At 47.6% G+C, this 18,799-nt stretch overlaps 1 protein-coding gene across 8 annotated transcripts in view; it reads left to right on the top strand.

The window, feature by feature from the left end:
- The first annotated feature begins 658 nt into the window (after nt 1-658).
- Nucleotides 659-18,799, top strand: part of FBXO17 (F-box protein 17) — a 42,426-nt gene continuing 24,285 nt past the window's right edge. For 3 of the 8 annotated variants that reach the window (XR_012427586.1, XM_045379585.2, XM_074023474.1), the window contains exon 1: nt 6,690-6,853. The gene's annotated coding sequence lies outside the window, so the exon portion shown is untranslated. Of the gene's footprint in view, nt 826-5,873; nt 6,158-6,689; nt 6,854-18,799 lie in introns of those variants that run through there. The other 5 variants (XR_012427587.1, XM_074023473.1, XM_074023472.1 and 2 more) reach the window with 3 other exon arrangements.

Here is an 18,799-nt window from a genome sequence, read left to right as displayed (position 1 = left end):
CATGTTGGCCAGGCTGGTCTGAAACTCCTGACCTCAGGTAATCTGCCTGCCTTGGCCTCCTAAAGTGTTGGGATTATAGGCGTGAGCCACTGACCCGGCCTGTTTGTTTGTTTCGAGACAGAGTCTTGCTCTGTCACTCAGGCCTGGAGTTCAGTGGCACGATTACAGTTCACTGCAGCCTTACCTCCCAGGCTCAGGCGATCCTCCTGCCTCAGTCTCCCGACTAGCTAGAACCACAGTCACGCACCATCATAACCAGCTAATCTTTAAATGTTTTGTAGAGATGGGGGGTCTCACTATGTTGCACAGGCTGGTCTTGAACTCCTGGTCTCAAGTGATCCTGCTGCCTCCCAAAGCACTAGGATTACAGGCATGAGCCGCTGTGCCTGGCCAATGTAAACATCTGATAACACATCAGATTGGCAAGTGTCAGGGCCTCCTAGTTCAGTTCTTCATGGTTGACGGGAATGACAGTTGGGGTTTTATTGTGATGGAAGGCTTTAGATTTAACTGGGTAGAAACAGGCCTTGCTTAGCAGAAAGAGCTGCAGAGTAAGCACATCAGCCTGCACCACGTGAGGAGATACCAGGAACAAATGTGACTCCGAGGGAAAGCACGACCGAGACCATAAATAAAACCTCCCTTCCTGTTCAGATCCAAGCATGTGGACAGGCTCGAGTGACAACCACATTCAGTGGGCTGCCCTGCTAGAGGCTCCCCAGGCCTCGCCACCGGCCCTGAATCATCAGCCTTCCTGACACTGGCTCCGACCTACAGCCAAAACCTCAGCAAGTCCGAGGCAGTAACCGGGGCTCCTTACGTTGGGTGAGTCAAATCACACTCCCTGCAGGAAAGGAGCCTAAAAGCTAGAATAGCAATAATAAAGAAACAAGGCCAGGTGCAGTGGCTCATGCCTGTAATCCCAGCATTTTAGGAGGCTGAGGCAGGTGGATTGCTTGAACTCATGAGTTCAAGACCAGCCTGGGCAGCATGGCAAAATCCCATCTCTGCAAAAAATACAAAAATTAGCCGGGCGTGGTGGCGTGCCCCCTGTAGTCCCAGCTGCTTGAGGGACTGAGGTGGGAGGATCACTTGAGCCCAGGAGATCAAGGCTGCAGTGAGCTGTGATCGTGCCACTGCACTCCAGCCTGGGTAACAGAGCCAGACCCTATCTCAAAAATAAATAAATAAATGAAAAATAAACAATTCCACTTTTTGTAATAATAACAATAATAAAGAAACAAGCTCAAATCCATGGGTACCAGCACACTGGTGACACGTGTCAGCACAAGTATGCATTAGCTTTGTAATCATTATAATAACACACAATTGCTTTGTCTATTTGTTAAGGTATTTACAACAATCGCAAACATCTGACATTAGATTTGTGAACGCTTTAAGCGATGGCCTTTGGAAGGAATGTTGAAATAATTAGGGAAGTCTGGTTTGGAGGAAGATTTAGAGGAACAACTGTTTAATGATTTTATCAAAGAACAAAGATTAGTTAGTACTCTTGTCCTTACATACGCAAGCCCCTGGATGTTAGATGATTGAGCAGCATGAAGAAATGGCTACTTATGGCCGGGCGTGGTGGCTCACACCTGTAATCTCAGCACTTTGGGAGGCCAAGACAGGAGGATCACCTGAGGTCAGGAGTTCAAGACCAGCCTGGCCAACATGGCCAAAAATCCCCTGTCTACTAAACATACAAAAATTAGCCGGGCGTGGTGGCACGTTCCTGTAGTCCGAGCTACTCAGGAGGCTGAGGCACAAGAATCGCTTGAGCCCGGGAGGCAGAGATTTCACCGAGCCAAGATCCAGTCACTGCACTATAGCCTGGACAACAGAGCAAGACTCTGTCTCAAAAATAAAAAAGAAACAATAAAATTAATTAATTAAAATAAAATGAGGAAGCTCCCTATGTAGTGATATGGAAAGAGCATCAAAATGTATTAAATGGCCAGGTGTGATGGCACACACCTGTAATCCCAGCACTTTGGGAGGTTGAAGCAGAAGGATCTCTTGGGCCCAGAAATTCAAGACCAGCCTGGGCAACACGGCAAAACCCCATCCCAACAAAAAATACAGTGCTATGGTCCCAGCTACTCAGGTGGCTGAGGCAGGAAAATTGCTTGAACTGGGGAGGTCAAGGCTGCAGTGAGCTGAGATCACACCACTGCACTCCAGCGTGGGTGGCAGAGCGAGACCCTGTCTCAAAAAAAAAAAGAAAAAAGGCAGAGAGGATGGGCTCAGATGAGAGTCTGTCTGTCTGAGCCTCCTGTGCCCTCTTCTCACCCTCCTCCCCAATGAACAGGCCACCCAACATTCATGTGTAGGAAAAACAAGAACTGAAGGGTGGTTCCCTAAAGAGATCCAACTCTGACAGCTTGAGGTGGTAACTACAGTAGATGCTGGCATCTGAGATGGAAAAAAAAACAAAAAAAAAGCAGCCAGTCCTACCCTGGCACTTGGGGCAGAGGGGAGGGGAAGCTGGAAGTGGGGTTCTTGGACCCTTCTCTGCCCACAAGTGAGACCAGCCTGTCAGCAAGCCCCCCAGCCCGAGACACAAAGCTCCATTCATGCTCTAATGCAGGCCCAAGATGGCGGGAAAATTGTCTGATATTTAGAATAGGAAGTGCACCCCTATCACCTACAAACACCAGCTTATCCCTTGTTTGGGAAAGTCAAGAGACAAGCAAGTCTGACCAAATAGGAAGAGAAAAATCAGCACCCAGCAATGGAACCCAAAGTCAACAGCTAATTCAAGACCCAATCAAGGTGCAACTACTGTACTTGGTTGTGAAGATCTCTTTGGTCTCTTTTGTGATTATTCATACACTGACTTTTTGAAAAGTCCTAGCCAGTTATCTTGGGGATAGCCCCCATTTTCAATGCATGATGATTTGCCTTTTTGTTCGTTTGTTTGTTTTTGTTTTTGAAACAGGGTCTTGCTCTGTTGCCCAGGCTGGAGTGCAGTGGTGCAATCATAGCTCAGTGTAACCTCGACCTCCTGGGCTCGAGCAATTCTCCCATGTCAGCCTCACAAGTATTAATAGCTGGGACTATAGGTGTGTACCAGCACACGTGGCTAGTTTTTTTTTTTTTTTTTTTTTTTTTTAGAAATAGGGACTCGCTATGTGACCCAGGCTGGTCTCAAGCTCCTGGGATCAAATGATCCTCCCGCTTCAACCTCCAAAAGTGCTGGGATTACAAGCATGAGTCACCAGGTCCGGCCTATTTCCTCATTATTAAATTTAGGTTCAAAGTTTAGGTCAGGCCAGGCGAGGTGTCTCACACCTGTAATCCCAGCACTTTGGGAGGCCAAGGCAGGAGGATCACCCAAGGTCAGGAGTTTGAGACCAGCCAAACCAACATGGCTAAACCCCATCTCTATTAAAAATACAAAAAATTAGCCAGGCGTGGTGGTGGGCACCTGTAATCTCAGCTACTTAAGAGGCTGAGGCAGGAGAATCCTTTGAACCCGGGAGGCAGAGGTTGCAGTGAGCCAAGATCATGCCACTGCACTCCAGCCTAGGCTATATAGCGGGACTTCATCTCAAAAAAAAAATTAGGCCTAACACTTTTTTAAAATAAGAATTGCATATAGAACCTGGGCAGCTTGGTGAAACCCCATCTCTCCAAAAAGTACAAAAACTTGCCAGATGGGGTGGTGCACACCTATAGTTCCAGCTACTAGGGAGGCTGAAGTGGGAGGATCACTTGAGCCTGGGAGGTCGAGGATGCAGTGAGCTGTGATTACAGTACTGCACTCTAGCCTGGGTGTCAGAGAGATACTCTGTCTCAAAAAAAAAAAAAAAAAAATTTATATAGGCAATTTTGTGTCACATCACGAGACATTGACATCACAATGTTCCATTATTGGGATACTGTTCTATCACTCAGTTAAGAAGTTGCTTTCAGCTGGGCACAGGCAAGGTGGCTCACGCCTGTAATCCCAGCACTTTGGGAGGCCGAGGTGGGCAGATCACAAGGTCAGGAGATCGAGACCATCCTGGCTAACACGGTGAAACGCTGTCTCCACAAAAATACAAAAAATTAGCCAGGCGTGGTGGCGGGTGCCTGTAGTCCCAGCTACTCGGGAAACTGAGGCAGGAGAATCGCTTGAACCCGGGAGGCGGAGGTTGCAGTGAGCCAAGATTGTGCCACTGCACTCCAGCCTAGGTGACAGAGCAAGACTCCGTCTCAAAAAAAAAAAAAAAAAAAAAAAGAAGAAGTTGCTTTCCAGAGTTCCCCCACCCCACTGAATAGGTACATTTTTTTCCCCTTTGTAATGAATAAGGCGTCTATTGGGTGATAATTTTGGACTACTCCCCAACAATCTCTTACCAATCCTTTTGCATCCCTTGATTATCCAAATTATTTAACTTCAGACCCCCTGTGCTTCTTCTAATTTATCTGTAATAAACAGATACTATCTGTAGAAGTAAATTGTTTCGTGCCTGTAAAAGTATGTAGGCTGCATCACAGCAGTCGCTTAATAACAGTATTGATTTTAAAAATCATCCCAGCGCCAGGGCTAAAATCTCTTATCTGCAAACCTACGGTTTCTTCATAAATTAGGCCCCCAACTCTTCAAATAGTGAGACCTGCCTGCACCCACATTAGGCTATTTATACCATCTCTTCCACTGAGTGCGTATTTCTCTCCACACAGCTTTTATTTTTTATTTATTGATTTATTTATTTATTTTTGAGACAGAGTCTTGCTCTGTCACCCAGGCTGGATGCAGTGACACAAGATCTCAGCTCACCACAACCTCTGACTCCCGGGTTCAAGCAATTCTGCCTCAGCCTCCTGAGTGGCCAGGACCACAGGCGTGCACCACATACCCGGCTAATTTTTGCATTTTTAGTAGAGACAGCGTTTCACCATGTTGGCCAGGCTGGTCTCGAACTCCTGACCTCGAGTGACTCACCAACCTCGGCCTCCCAAAGTGCTGGGATTACAGGTGTGAGCCACTGCTCCCGACCTCCACACAGACTTTGAAGCAGAAATATCATGCACTTTGGAGTACTGCCCCCAACCCGGGGGGATATTGCAGAACTCTGTATGGATATCTGAACTGTATTTTAAAATCCAGGCCTGGCTCATGCCTGGAATCCCAGCTACTCGGGAGTCTGAGGCAGGACGATCCCTTGAACCTAGGAATTCAGAGTTGCAGTGAGCTACGTTCGAGCCACTGCACTCCAGCCTGGGTGACTGAGCGAGACCCTGTCTCAAAAAAACTAGATAAATAAAAAATAAATAAAATAAGACCGGGCGTGGTGGTTCACGCCTGTAATCCCAGCAATTTGGGAGGTCGAGGCGGGTGGATCACCTGAGGTCAGGAGTTCGAGACCAGCCTGGCCAATATGGCGAAACCCCATCTCTTCTAAAAAATACAAAAATTAGCTGGGCGTGGTGGTGGGCACCTGTAATCACAGCTACTCGGGAGGCTGAGGCAGGAGAATTGCTTGAACCCGAGAGGCGAAGATTGCAGTGAGCCGAGATCGAGCCACTGCACTCCAGCGTGGGCAAAAGAGCGAGACTCCGTCTCAAAAAAATAAAATAAAATAAATAAAACCCCCAACATCCGGAATGCAAAACGAACTAGGCCTACGCCTTTCACATAAGGAACTGCGTGTGGATCTGTGCTAAAAACTCTACCAATAATACAGTAATTTTACAACTCATGGCAGAAAATGCTTTCAAAGGCGGTTGGTACAAATAATAACAATAGTAGTCAAATTAGCGTTGGCTCTGAGCCCAGCACTGTGCTCCGCGCTGCACACGCAGACTCTCACGCCGTCCTCACGATGGCGCTGTGGGGCCTGGCTGAGGTTTCCAGGGGAAGGGTCCTTGGGGAATCCAGACTCTGGCTGTGTGACCCCTCCAAGCTAGCGACTTGGACTACGTGCAATAGACCAGATATCTCTGGACTTCAGTTTCTCAGGAGAGGCGTCCATGAGGAGGTCATGCATGTAAAGCATGTAGCACAGTGGCAGATACGAGCCAGTGGGTCTGGAGAATGATTTACCAGCGTGGGCAAGGCCTGGCTTCCAGAAAACTAGCTCTGGGGTGTCTGAGATCAGTCACCTTGAGGTCCCTGCTGCAATCTAGGGCCATCAGAAGGGACTGCAAAGGCCCAAGGGCAGAGGTAAAGGGAGAAAATGGGTGGTGGCCCCAGCCGGATTAATTCAGTTGTCTATAGCTGGTGGGGATGGGGAGGACGGGGGAGTCCTAAGGTGGGAGGGTGCAGAAAGTGTGTGTGAAGGGATTTAATTTAAGATCAGGCCCGGGCTGTGAGAATCTAGCCCTGGGAAGCAACGTAAATACAAGAAAATCCCTGTGACCAGGGACTTTGATCCAAGTGTTTCGAATCAGGCCCTGGGTCGGGATCACAGCTAAGCGGTTTACCAACCGTGGACCTGGGCAGGATCCCATACATGTGAGGGGTGGAGACGGCCGCAAGCAGGAGGCCAGAACCAGAAGGAAACGGAATTTGAATGGGGGTGGGGAGCTAGGACCAGTCCCTCCGCGGCAACTGGGCCTCCCGCTTGCCGCACGCAGCCCTCCCAGCTCCCCGGCCCGCCCTCGCTCCCGCCCGGCCCAGCCGCCGGAGGAGGGGCGGCCTCCCGCACCCGCCCGCGGGATCTCAGAGTCACCGCCCCCGGCGCCGGGCTGCAGCCGCCACGCCCCGGGAGAGGACCGACTGCCTAGACCGCGGGTCCCGGGGCTCCCTAGGCCACGCCGATCACGGGAGGCCCCCGACTGCCTCCCAGAGCAAAGGGAGGAAAGGAGCTTAGCCCTCCGCTGCAGCCTCCGAGCAGCCCGCCGGTGAGCGCCGGGACAGGTAGGGGACCCGGGTCGGGACCCAAACGTCAGTCCCATTCTCGCCCACAGCTGGGGCGCCCCGGGAAGGATTCCCGCGCCAGGGCCTACCCGGAGGGGCGGGTCCCTGAGAGTCCCATAACCCGCAGCGTCCCTTCCCCGGGCCCTCCCTCGGCCCGAGGCTCCTTTAAACCCAAAGTTATACAGATGCACGTTAGAAAGTCCCAAATCTGGAAGGGCTTTGCTTTGAACGTGGGTGTTCGAACGCCCAGGCCTCTCCACCCCTGGCGCGCGTCCGCGGAGGCTACCATCTAAAACCCCTGCCAAACGCTGCAAACCAACACGTGGGCGCAACAGCCCGGGGAAGGCCTGGCCGCTTTTTACCGTTGCTTGATTTTCTGTCTTCTGGCCGTCAGTCCCTTCGCAGAATCTGTGAATCAGAAGCCTCGGAGGGCGGTTTCTTGATTTAGCTACTTGGGCACATTATGTGTTTCGCTATGGCCCCAACTCTCAATTTAAATTTTGTTCTGCCAAGTTACTTTTGCAATGTTCAGCGGTATGTTCTAAAGCTCTGTATACTGTCTCTTCGACTTTAGACAGCGTCTATTTACTCCATATTTTGAAAGACAAATATTACGGGAGTCTAGTTGTAAAATAAATAATACTTCTTTAAAAATGTTCCAGTAATACACGACACTCAGACACGTAGGACAGGACAGAGCTTTGCATGGAAAACAACCCGCCTTTAAACAACAGCCTCTCCCTCACCACTGCCCCCAACCCCTGTCGGCCAGATACATTTTTTTGTAACTACATTGCTTTTCAAAAATGGCAAAAAGTAACTCGTGATCGCTGGTGCCTTGTTTTTAACGTTTTCCACCTTTTATTCCTTTGGTATCTATTTCCAAATCTTTAAAGCAGATTTTTGGATTGTTATTTCTTATTTCATCAACTTTTAGACGACGCGTCCATGGATCCCTTGCTAAAAATAGCAGACAACTTTAATCATCTCCATGGTTTTCCTCCTCCCTATATAATCACCTCCCTGTATAGTCAGGACATTACTTTTGGCTTCTCTATTGGCTACTTTTCTAACATAAAATATTTTTTTAACTTGAATTTATTGTTCCATTAAATATACCTAGTATCCGTTGACTCTCTCTTTTTTTTTTTTTTTTTTTTTTTTGAGACGGAGTCTCGCTCTGTCCCCAGGCTGGAGTGCAGTGGCCGGATCTCAGCTCACTGCAAGCTCCGCCTCCGAGGTTTACGCCATTCTCCTGCCTCAGCCTCCCGAGTAGCTGGGACTACAGGCGCCGCCAGCGCGCCCGGCTAGTTTTTTGTATTTTTTAGTAGAGACGGGGTTTCACCGTGTTAGCCAGGATGGTCTCGATCTCCTGACCTCGTGATCCGCCCGTCTCGGCCTCCCAAAGTGCTGGGATTACAGGCTTGAGCCACCGCGCCCGGCCATGACTCTCTTTTTGCAAGTCTTGGCTAAGGAACTTCTTTCTAAAAAATACATTTTTAGGCCGGGTGCCGGCGCGGTGGCTCACGCCTGTAATCCCAGCACTTTGGGAGGCCGAGGCCGGGAGATCACCTGAGGTCAGGAGTTAAAGACTAGTTAAAGACTAGCCTGGCCAAGATGAAACCCCATCTCTACTAAAAGTTCAAAAATTAGCCTGGCATGGTGGTGGGTGCCTGTAATCCCAGCTACTCAGGAGGCTGAGGAAGGAGAATCGCTTGAACCCTGGAGGTGGAGGTTGCAGTGAGCCAAGATTGCGCCATTTGCACTCCAGCCTGGGTGATAAGAGCGAGACTGTCTCAAAAAATATATATACACACACACACACACACACACACACACACACACACACACATATATGTATTTGAGACCCCATCTCAATCAAATCAAATCAAAACTGTGTTGCCCAGGCTGGAGTCCCGTGTCTTAATCATGGCTCACTGCAGCCTCGACCTCCTGGGCTCAAGAGATCCTCCCACCTCAGCCTCCTGAGTAACTGGGGCTACAGGTACATGCCCCCAAACCCCACTACTTTGTGTATTTTTTGTGGATACGGTTTTGCCATGTTACCCAGGCTGGTCTCGAACTCCTGGGCTCAAGCCATCCACTCATCTTGGCCATCAAAAGTCCTGGGATTACACGTGTGAGCCACCGGCGCCCAGACAAAAAGATAAATTTTTAAAATAACATTTTTGTATTTATGTAAATATTAATTTCTTCAATTCCAATCAAGTTCTACATATGGCTTACAAATCAGAAAAGCTTGCCTTAATTTTTTTCTATAATAAAAGTAATAGAATCTCTTTTAGAAAAATGGAAAACGAAGTGTTTTAGATTAAAAGAGATGAAACCTGCCACCCCCAATGGTGTTTGAGCCCCCATGGGGATCTTGTTAGGAGGAAGCAGCCACAGAAGACCTGCTAGAGACAGTAGGGGAAATTGTTCACGGAGTGGGTGTTGACGGCAGAATGGATTTTTTTTTTTTTTTTTTTTGAGACGGAGTCTTGCTCTGTCGCCCAGGCTGGAGTGCAGTGGCGCAATCTCGGCTTACTGCAAGCTCCGTCTCCCGGGTTCATGCCATTCTCCTGCCTCAGCCTCCCATGTAGCTGGGACTACAGGCGCCCGCCACTGCACCTGGCTAATTTTTTGTATTTTTTAGTAGAGACGGGGTTTCACCGTGTTAGCCAGGATGGTCTCGATCTCCTGACCTTGTGATCTGCCCGTCTCGGCCTCCAAAAGTGCTGGGATTACAGGCGTGAGCCACCGCGCCTGGCCTCAGAATGGATTTTTGAGACGGAATCTCATTCTGTCACCCAGGCTAGAGTGCAGTGGCACAATCTCGGCTCACTGCAACCTCCACCTCCTGGGTGCAAGCGATTCTCCTGCCTCAGCCTCCTGAGTAGCTGGGATTACAGGCATGTGCCACCACGCCCAGCTAATTTTTTTTGTAATTTTAGTAGAGATGGGGTTTCACCATATTGGTCAGCCTGGTCTCGAACTCCTGACCTCGTGATCCACCAGCCTTGGCCTCCCAAAGTGCTGGAATTACAAGCGTGAGCCACCACACCTGGCCAGGTTGCCCTTAATCTTAAGAGATTCATTAGGAAGTACTGAAGAGTAGTTCATCAAGGCCGCCAGGTGCGGTGACTTACGCCTGTAATCCCAGCACTTTGGGAGGCCGAGGAGTTCGAGACCAGCCTGGCCAACAGAGTGAAACCCTGCCTCTACAAAAATAAAAATTTAGCAGGGCATGATGGCAGGTACCTGTAATCCCAGCTACTCCGGAGGCTAAGGCGGGAGAATCGCTTGAACCCGGGAGGTGGAGGTTGCAGTGAGCCAAGATCACACCATTACACACCAGCCTGGGTGACAAGAGTGAAACACTGTCCAAAAAAAAAGAGAGGCAAAATGTGGAGCGTATAGCAATGTTCATTTGATTACTCTTTCAACTTGTCTGTATAATGAAATTTCTTTTTTTTTGTTTTTTTTTTGAGACGGAGTCTTGCTCTGTCGCCCAGGCTGGAGTGCAGTGGCCGGATCTCAGCTCACTGCAAGCTCCGCCTCCCAGGTTTACGCCGTTCTCCTGCCTCAGCCTCCCGAGTAGCTGGGACTATAGGCGCCCGCCACCATGCCCGGCTAGTTTTTTTTGTATATTTTTGGTAGAGACAGGGTTTCACCGTGTTAGCCAGGATGGTCTTGATCTCCTGACCTCATGATCTGCCCGTCTCGGCCTCCCAAAGTGCTGAGATTACAGGCTTGAGCCACCGCGCCTGGCTATAATGAAATTTCATAGTAAAAATTGAGAGAAAATAAAGTAAGATGATTTTGAAACAAAGAAAGAGACAGAAGACATGTATACAGTAGCACAGACTATGGAGTCCTGTATACCCCCCAGCAGGTTTTTTTTTTTTCTTTGAAATGGGGTCTCACTCTGTCGCCCAGGCTGCAGTGCAGTGGCACAATCACAGTTCACTGCAGCCTTGACCTCCTGGGTTCAAGCAATTCTCCTGCCTCAGCCTCCTGAGTAACTGGGATTACAGGTGTGCACCACCACACCCGGCAAATTTTTGTATTTTTAGTGGAGATGGGGTTTCACTATGTTGGCCAGGCTGGTCTCGAACTCCTGACCTCAGGTGATCCACCTGCCTTGGCCTCCCAAAGTGCTGGGGATAACAAGAGTGAGTGAGCCACTGTGCCTGGCTCAGTTTTTTTGTTTTTTTGTTTTTTTTTCTTTTTTTCTATTATTCTTTTCCCTTGGTCCCACCTTACAAAACCCACCATTCTCTTACTACCCAGTGGGGGTCTCAGTCTGTTTTGTAGAATGGAGGCTGCCCCATTCAGGAATCTTGAATAAAAACCCATTAGATCTATAACTAAATTTGTTGTAATTTTGTCTTTTGACGTGGCTCTGTTGCTTCTTTGCTGGGTGACCTTGGGCATGTTGCTTTCATCCTCCAAGCCTCAGTTTCCCCATGTGCCTACTTCATGGGGTGGTTTGAGGCTTCTGTGAGGTTTTGTAAAGCAATTCCCACATGCCTAGAGCAAAATAAGTGCTCAGTTAACAGTAGCTGTTAGTATTTTGTGAAGGTATTTCCTTAACTATTATAGCCTGTTCACCTATGACTGACACTGTTAACTGCTGCAGCTGAGCCCTTTCTTTCTCTTTTCTTCTTTTTGTTTTTTAATTGAGACAGGGTTTCATTCTCACCCAGACTGGAGTGCAGTGGCACAGCCTTGGCTCACTGCAACCTCAACTTCCTGGGCTCAAGTGATCCTCCCACCTCAGCCTCCCGAGTAGCTGGGACCACAAGCGCACACCACCATGCCTGGCTAATTGTTAAATTTTGTTTGTAGAGACAGGAGTCTCACTATGTTACCCAGGCTGGTCTCAAACTCTTGGGCTCAAACCATCCTCCTGCCTTGGCCTCCCGAAGTGCTGGGATTACAGGCATGAGCCACCGCACCCAGTCACCACTCATTTTTCTAGGGATAGATTTGGAACTTTGTATTTTGTTTTTCCTTTTGCAAATTCATCGAACAATCGTGCCAGAGGTTCAGTTTTTGTCCTACTGTGTTTCGCCTTGTTTTTTCCTAAGCACGTCTGTCCTTATCCCACATTCTTCTAGTCTCTGATGGGAGCATATGGAGGTGCCCACATGAACTCCTCCAATCCCATAGCTGGGCATTTGCTGCTAATCATAGTAACTCTTCACAGTGGCAGCAAACATTTGTCGAGGGCCAGGCCCTGATCTCATGAAATTTCCCTATAACTGTGAGGGGCAGGGATTATTAGAGGTCCATCATCTCTGATCCAAAACTCTTGGGCCACATGCATTTGGGAATCTAGACTTTGATTTTTTTTTAAATTTTTTTTTTGAAGACAGACTCTCCTTTGTCACCCAGGCTGGAGTGAAGTAGTACAATCTTGGCTGACTGCCACCTCCACCTCCTGGATTCAAGCCATTCTCCTGCCTCAGCCTCCCAAGTAGCTGTGATTATAGGTACACACCACCACGCCCAGCTAATTTTCATATTTTAGTAGAGACGGGGTTTCACTATGTTGACCAGGCTGGTCTCGAACTCCTGACCAAGTGATCTGCCTGCCTCAGCCTCCCAAAGTGCTGGGATTATAAGCGTGAGCCACCATGCCCAGCCTAGACTTTGAATAGTAAGCAAGTCGTACAGAGCCTATTTGGTATGTTACGTAAGTCCCCTAGTAGGGCTGAGGAGCATTTGTGTAATCAAACACTAATAGGCCTTCAGTGAAATGCACGTTCATTCTCAGGGGAGTAACTAAAGACTATACAAAACCTCATGACAGCTTGAGTCAGCTCCTGCCACCAAATGGGTCGGGGAAAAACTTTTGGTTTTCTGAGCTTTTATTTATTTATTTATTTATTTTTTTTTTTTGAGACAGAGTCTCGCTCTGTCGCCCAGACTGGAGTGCAGTGGCGCGATCTCGGCTCACTGCAAGCTCCGCCTCCCGGGTTCACGCCATTCTCCTGCCTCAGCCTCCGGAGTAGCTGGGACTACAGGCGCCCGCCACCACGCCCGGCTAATTTCTTTTTGTATTTTTAGTAGAGACGGGGTTTCACCGTGTTAGCCAGGATGGTCTCGATCTCCTGACCTCGTGATCCGCCCGCCTCGGCCTCCCAAAGTGCTGGGATTACAGGCTTGAGCCACCGCGCCCGGCCTTTCTGAGCTTTTAAACATGTAGATTGTGGATGACAGATGTGGACCTGCATATTTCCCATCTTGCAGAGGGGACATTCTCACACACAAAGAAAGGACCAGGCGTGGCGGCTCATGCCTATAATCCCAGCACTTTGGGAGGCTGAGGTGGGCAGATCATTTGAGGTCAGGAGTTCAAGACCAGCCTGGCCAACATGGTGAAACCCCATCTCTACTAAAAATACAAAAATTAGCCAGGCGTGGTGGTGTGTGCCTGTGGTCCCAGCTCCAGAGGAGGCTGAGGCAGGAGGATCGATTTAGTCCAGGAGTTGGAGGCTGCAGCGAGCTATGATTGCACCCATGTACTCCAGCCTGGGCAACACAGTGAGACCCTATCTCAAAAAAATTTTTTTTTTTTTTTTTACTTTTGATAACCATTCATGTTCTGGGTACTTGTGGCTTAGTCCTTATTTTGTATTTGTATTATTTATAATACTTGTATTTGTGCTATTTGTATTATTGTGCTATATAGTAGTCCATCTTATCTTATTAATGACTTATTTGTATGTGCTACAGTGGACGGGCATCTGGGACTTTTTCAGTCTGAAGCTGTTAGGAACAAGACCGCCATGAATATTCTTGTATGTGTTTTCTGGCTCTGGGGTGGAGTTGCTGGGCCGTGGGGCAGGCACATTTTCATTTTTACTTCAGATGTCCAATGGGCCAGGCACAGTGGCTCATGCCTGTAATCCCAGCACTTCGGGAGGCCAAGGTAGGCGGATCACTTGAGCTCAGGAGTTTGAGACCAGCCTGGCCAATATGGTGAAACCCCGTCTCTACTAAAAATACAAAAATTAGCCGGGCGTGGTGGCAGGCGCCTGTAATCCCAGCTACTTGGGAGTCTGAGGCACAAGAATCACTTGAACCCAGAAGGCAGAGGTTGCAGTGAGTTGAGATCGTGCCACTGCACTCCAGCCTGGGCGATAGAGTGAGACTCAGTCTCAAAAAAAAAAAAAAAGTACAGCGGTTTCCAAGGTGATTCCAAATGGATTCCACCAGGAATGTATGGGAGTTCTCTTTGATAGTATTTTTAGTGAATTGCAGTAACATTGCACTGTTTCGTTTGCTCATTTTCTTTTCTTTTCTTTTCTTTTCTTTTTTTTTTTTTGGAGACGGTATCTCACTCTGTCACCCAGGCTGGAATGCAGTGGCGGGATCTCGGCTCACTGTAGCCTTGACTTCTGGGCTCAAGCAATCCTCCCACCTCAGCCTCTCAAATAACTGGGACTACACACACATGCGCCATGCCCTGCTAATTTTTTTGTAGAGATGGGGGTCTCGCTATGTTGTCCAGGCTGGTCTTGAACTCACAGACTCAAAGGATCATCCCGCCTCAGCACTAAATCCCAAAGTGCTGGGATTACAGGCGTGAGCCATCACACCCAGCTGTACATTTGCTTTTACATTGTTAAGGGGGAAACATCTACATTCTGTTCTGTTTCCATATTTAAGCCCTACATGCTTTAACTGCAAAGTTTGCCGTGTTTTTTTAAATCAGCTTTTTTGAGGTGTAATTTACACACCGAAAACTTCAGCCCTGTTAAAGTGGACAACTTCGTGGTTTTTAGTGACTTTGTTACAGAGTTGTGCAACCATCACCACTGTGACAAAGCATTTTCATCAGCCCCAAAATATCCCTTGTGCCTATTTGTAGTCACTCTGTTCCCAGCCTAGCCCAGGGCAACTACTAATCTACTTTATGATCAAATAGATTTGTCTTTTCTGGTCATTTCATAGAAGCACATTATATAATATGTGGCCTTTTGCATCTGGCCTCTTTCATGTAGCATGTTGCTTTGGGGTTTATTCATGCTATAGCATGTTTATTCTTTTTTATTGCTTAACAATATTCTATTTTGTGGATATGGCACATTTATCCATTCATCAGCTGATAGACATTTGAAGTATTTCCAAATGTATAATGCTGCTGTGAACATTAGCATACAAGAGTTTGCATGGAGGTAGGAGGTATGTTTTCATTTCTCTTGGGTAATCTAGTTGTAGAATTGCTGGGTCTGGTCTCATGTAAGTTTATGTTTAACTTTTTTTTAATTTTTATTTATTTATTTATTTATTTATTTTTTAGAGACAGGGTCTTATTCTGTCTCCCAAGCCGAAGTGTGGTGGCGCATTCGTAGCTCACTGCAGCCCAGAACTCCTGGACTCAGGCGATCCTCCTACCTTGACCTCCCAAAGTGCTGAGATTACAGACATGAGCCACTGCACCCAGCCGTGTTCAACTTTTTCTTTTTTTTTTTGGAGACAGAGTCTTGCTCTGTTGCCCAGGTTAGAGTACAGCGGTACAGTCTTGGCTCACTGCAACCTCCACCTCCCAAGTGAAAGTGATTCTCCTGCCTCAGCCTCCCGAGTATCTGGGATTACAGGCGCCCACCACCATGCCCGGCTAATTTTTGTGTTTTTAGTAGAGACAGGATTTTACCATGTTGGCCAGGCTGGTCTTGAACTCCTGACCTCAGGTGATCCACTTGCCTCAGCCTCTCAAAGTGCTGGGATTACAGGCGTAAGCCACTGTGCGCAGCCTTTTGTCCATTTTTTAACTGGTTTATCTCATTGAATTTTATGAGTGCTTTATATATTCTGTACACAAGCGCTTTATCAGATCTATAATGTGCAAGTACAAAAGTTTTAACTTATGATAATGTCTAATTTATCCATTTTTTCTTTTATGAATCATAGTTTTTGGTGTTGGATCTAAAAAATCTCTGCTTAACGCAAGATCATGAGATTTTCTCCTGTTTTCTTCTCAAAGTTTTATAGTTTTAACTCTTAAATTTAGATGTATGATTAATTTTGAGTTGATTCTGGTATGAGGTAATGGTCTAAATTCATCTTTTTGCGTATAGATTTCCAGTTGTTCCAGCACCATTTTGTTGAAAAGAGTCCTTTTCCCAAGAAAACCCATAGGTAAATCCAATGTAAAGAGAATGCCCCTAGCCTCCAGGTCAAAAGGATTCCTTTTTTGTGAACTTTATCAAATAGCTGTAACACGGATACAGTTTTATGTTTTTCCTAGAGTTTCTCATAGCTTTAATTTTTCCCTTTTGAAAGAAGTGTTTTTCTGTTAGTAACTCATCCAATCCTTTTCTTTGAATTTCTTTTTCTTCTTGTAGACATTCTTCCTTTTATAGTATCCTGTTCTTACTCTGTTTAGAACATCTTTGCAAATCTAAGTGTTCTCAGGACTAGCTACATAATTTGCACGGCCGATTGCAAAATGAAAAGGCAAGGCCACTTGTTCAGAAATAATTAAGAATGTTGAGGCCAGGCTCAGTGGCTGAGGCCTGTAATCCTAGCACTTTGGGAGGCTGAGACGGGAGAATCATTTGAGGCCAGGAGTTGGAGACCAACCTGGGCAACATAGTGAGACCCCATCTCCACACACACATACACACAAAATTTTTTTTTTTTTTTTTTTTTTTGAGACTGAGTCTGGCTCTGTCGCCCAGGCTGGAGTGCAGTGGCCGGATCTCAGCTCACTACAAGCTCTGCCTCCCGGGTTTACGCCATTCTCCTGCCTCAGCCTCCCGAGTAGCTGGGACCACAGGCGCCCGCCACCTCGCCCGGCTAGTTTTTTGTATTTTTTAGTAGAGATGGGGTTTCACCGTGTTAGCCAGGATGGTCTCGATCTCCTGACCTCGTGATCCGCCCGTCTCAGCCTCCCTAAGTGCTGGGATTACAGGCTTGAGCCACCGCGCCCGGCCACAAAATTTTAATTTAAAAGAATGTTGGCCAGGTGTGGTGGCTCACACCTGTAATCCCAGCACTTTGGGAAGCTGAGGTGGGTGGATCACCTGGGGTCAGGAGTTCGAGACCAGCCTGACCAACATGGTGAAACCCCGTCTCAACTAAAAATACAAAAATTAGCCAGGCCTGGTAGCGTGCTCCGGTAGTCCCAGCTACTCGGAAGGCTGAGACAGGAGAATCGCTTGAACCCAGAAGTGGAGGTTGCAGTGAGCCAAGATCATGCCACTGCACTCCTACCTGGGTGACAGAGTAAGACTCCATCTCAAAAAATGAATAAATAAATAAATAAATAAATAAAAATAAAAAGAATGTTGAGGCTGGGAGCCACAGTTCATGCCTGTAATTCCAGCACTTTGAGAGGCCGAGGCAGGCAGATTGCCTGAAGTCAGGAGTTCAAGACCAGCCTGGCCAACATAGTGAAATCCCGTCTCTACTAAAAATACAAAAATTGGCCAGGAATGGTGGCTCACACCTGTAATCCAAGCACTTTGGGAGGCCAAGGCGGGTGGATCACCTGAGGTCAGGAGTTTGAGACCAGCCTGGTCAACATGGCAAAACCTTATCTCTACTAAAAATGCAAAAACTAGCCTGGCTTGGTGGTTCATGCCTATAATCCCAGCTACTCAGGAGGCTGAGACTGGAGAATCACTTGAACCCAGGAGGTGGAGGTTGCAGTGAGCTGAGATCACGCCATTGCACTCCAGCCTGGGCAACAAGAGCGAAACTCCATCTCAAAAAAAAATAAAAATAAATAAAAATAAAAACACAAAAATTAGCCAGGTGTGGTGGTGGGCACCTGTAGTCCCAGTTACTCAGGAGGCTGAGGCAGGAGAATCACTTGAACACGGGAGGCGGAGGTTGCAGTGAGCTGAGATTGTGCCACTGCACTTCAGCCTGGGAGACAGAGCAAGACTCCATCTCAAAAAACAAAAAAAGGAAAGAAAAAGAATGTCGAGATGGCCACAGTGGAGCACTGAAAAGAGGGTGGGCCACATGTGAACGCACAGGTTGCATGCCCATGAAGCCAGCCCTGGCTGGCTTCCTCCATGTTCTTTTGGTCTTGTGAATTGTCTCTGTTTCCTCTGGGGTCAGTTCACTTTCCTTCTGCTTGTTTACTTTAATGTTTCTCTTTCAGGCTGCTAGTTCTTTTTTATTTTATTTTATTTTATTTTTTTTTGAGATGGAGTCTCGCTCTGTCACCCAGGTTGGAGTGCAGTGGCGCGATCTTGGCTCACTGCAAGCTCCGCCTCCCGGGTTCCCGCCATTCTCCTGCCTCAGCCTCCCGAGTAGCAGGGACTACAGGCGCCCGCCACCTCGCCCGGCTAGTTTTTTGTATTTTTTAGTAGAGACGGGGTTTCACTATGTTAGCCAGGATGGTCTCGATCTCCTGACCTCGTGATCCGCCCGTCTCGGCCTCCCAAAGGCTGCTAGTTCTTTTAAACATCTGATGGTCCTTGCTATCCCATCACTTTTTCAAAAAGGAGGCTGGATGACTGATTGTGGTTTTTTGTTTGCTTGTTTTTAAGTCAGTGGTATGAGATTTGGGGCTGTTATAAATACACTCGTTTCCCACTGGTCTCTTGGTCAAGTTGAATGGATGACTGTGAACTCTGTGTTCTGTAGGCAGCACTTGTTCATGTTAGCAGGGAGGAAAACAGTCTTTGTGCTCAGAGCTCACTCCCAGATGCCAGATGGGGAGGGCTTTACTCAGTAACACCAGCAGCTTCCCAGGGGCTGCATGCAATTTTTTTTTTCTTTTCTTTTTTTCTTTGAAATGGGTTCTCACTCTGTCACCCAGGCTGGAGCACAGTGGTGTGATCACAGTTCACTACAGCCTCCACCTCCAGAGTTCAAGCGATCCTCCCACCTCAGCTTCCCAAGTAGCTGGGACTACAGGTGCTTGCAACCATGTCTGGTTAATTTTATATTTTGTAGAGATGGAGGTCTTGCTGT

Source organism: Macaca fascicularis, chromosome 19 (assembly GCF_037993035.2).
Source record: "Macaca fascicularis isolate 582-1 chromosome 19, T2T-MFA8v1.1".
Classification (NCBI taxonomy): domain Eukaryota; kingdom Metazoa; phylum Chordata; class Mammalia; order Primates; family Cercopithecidae; genus Macaca; species Macaca fascicularis.
The sequence above is the reverse complement of the archived record's forward strand: the minus strand, read 5'-3'. Positions and strand labels throughout refer to the sequence as shown.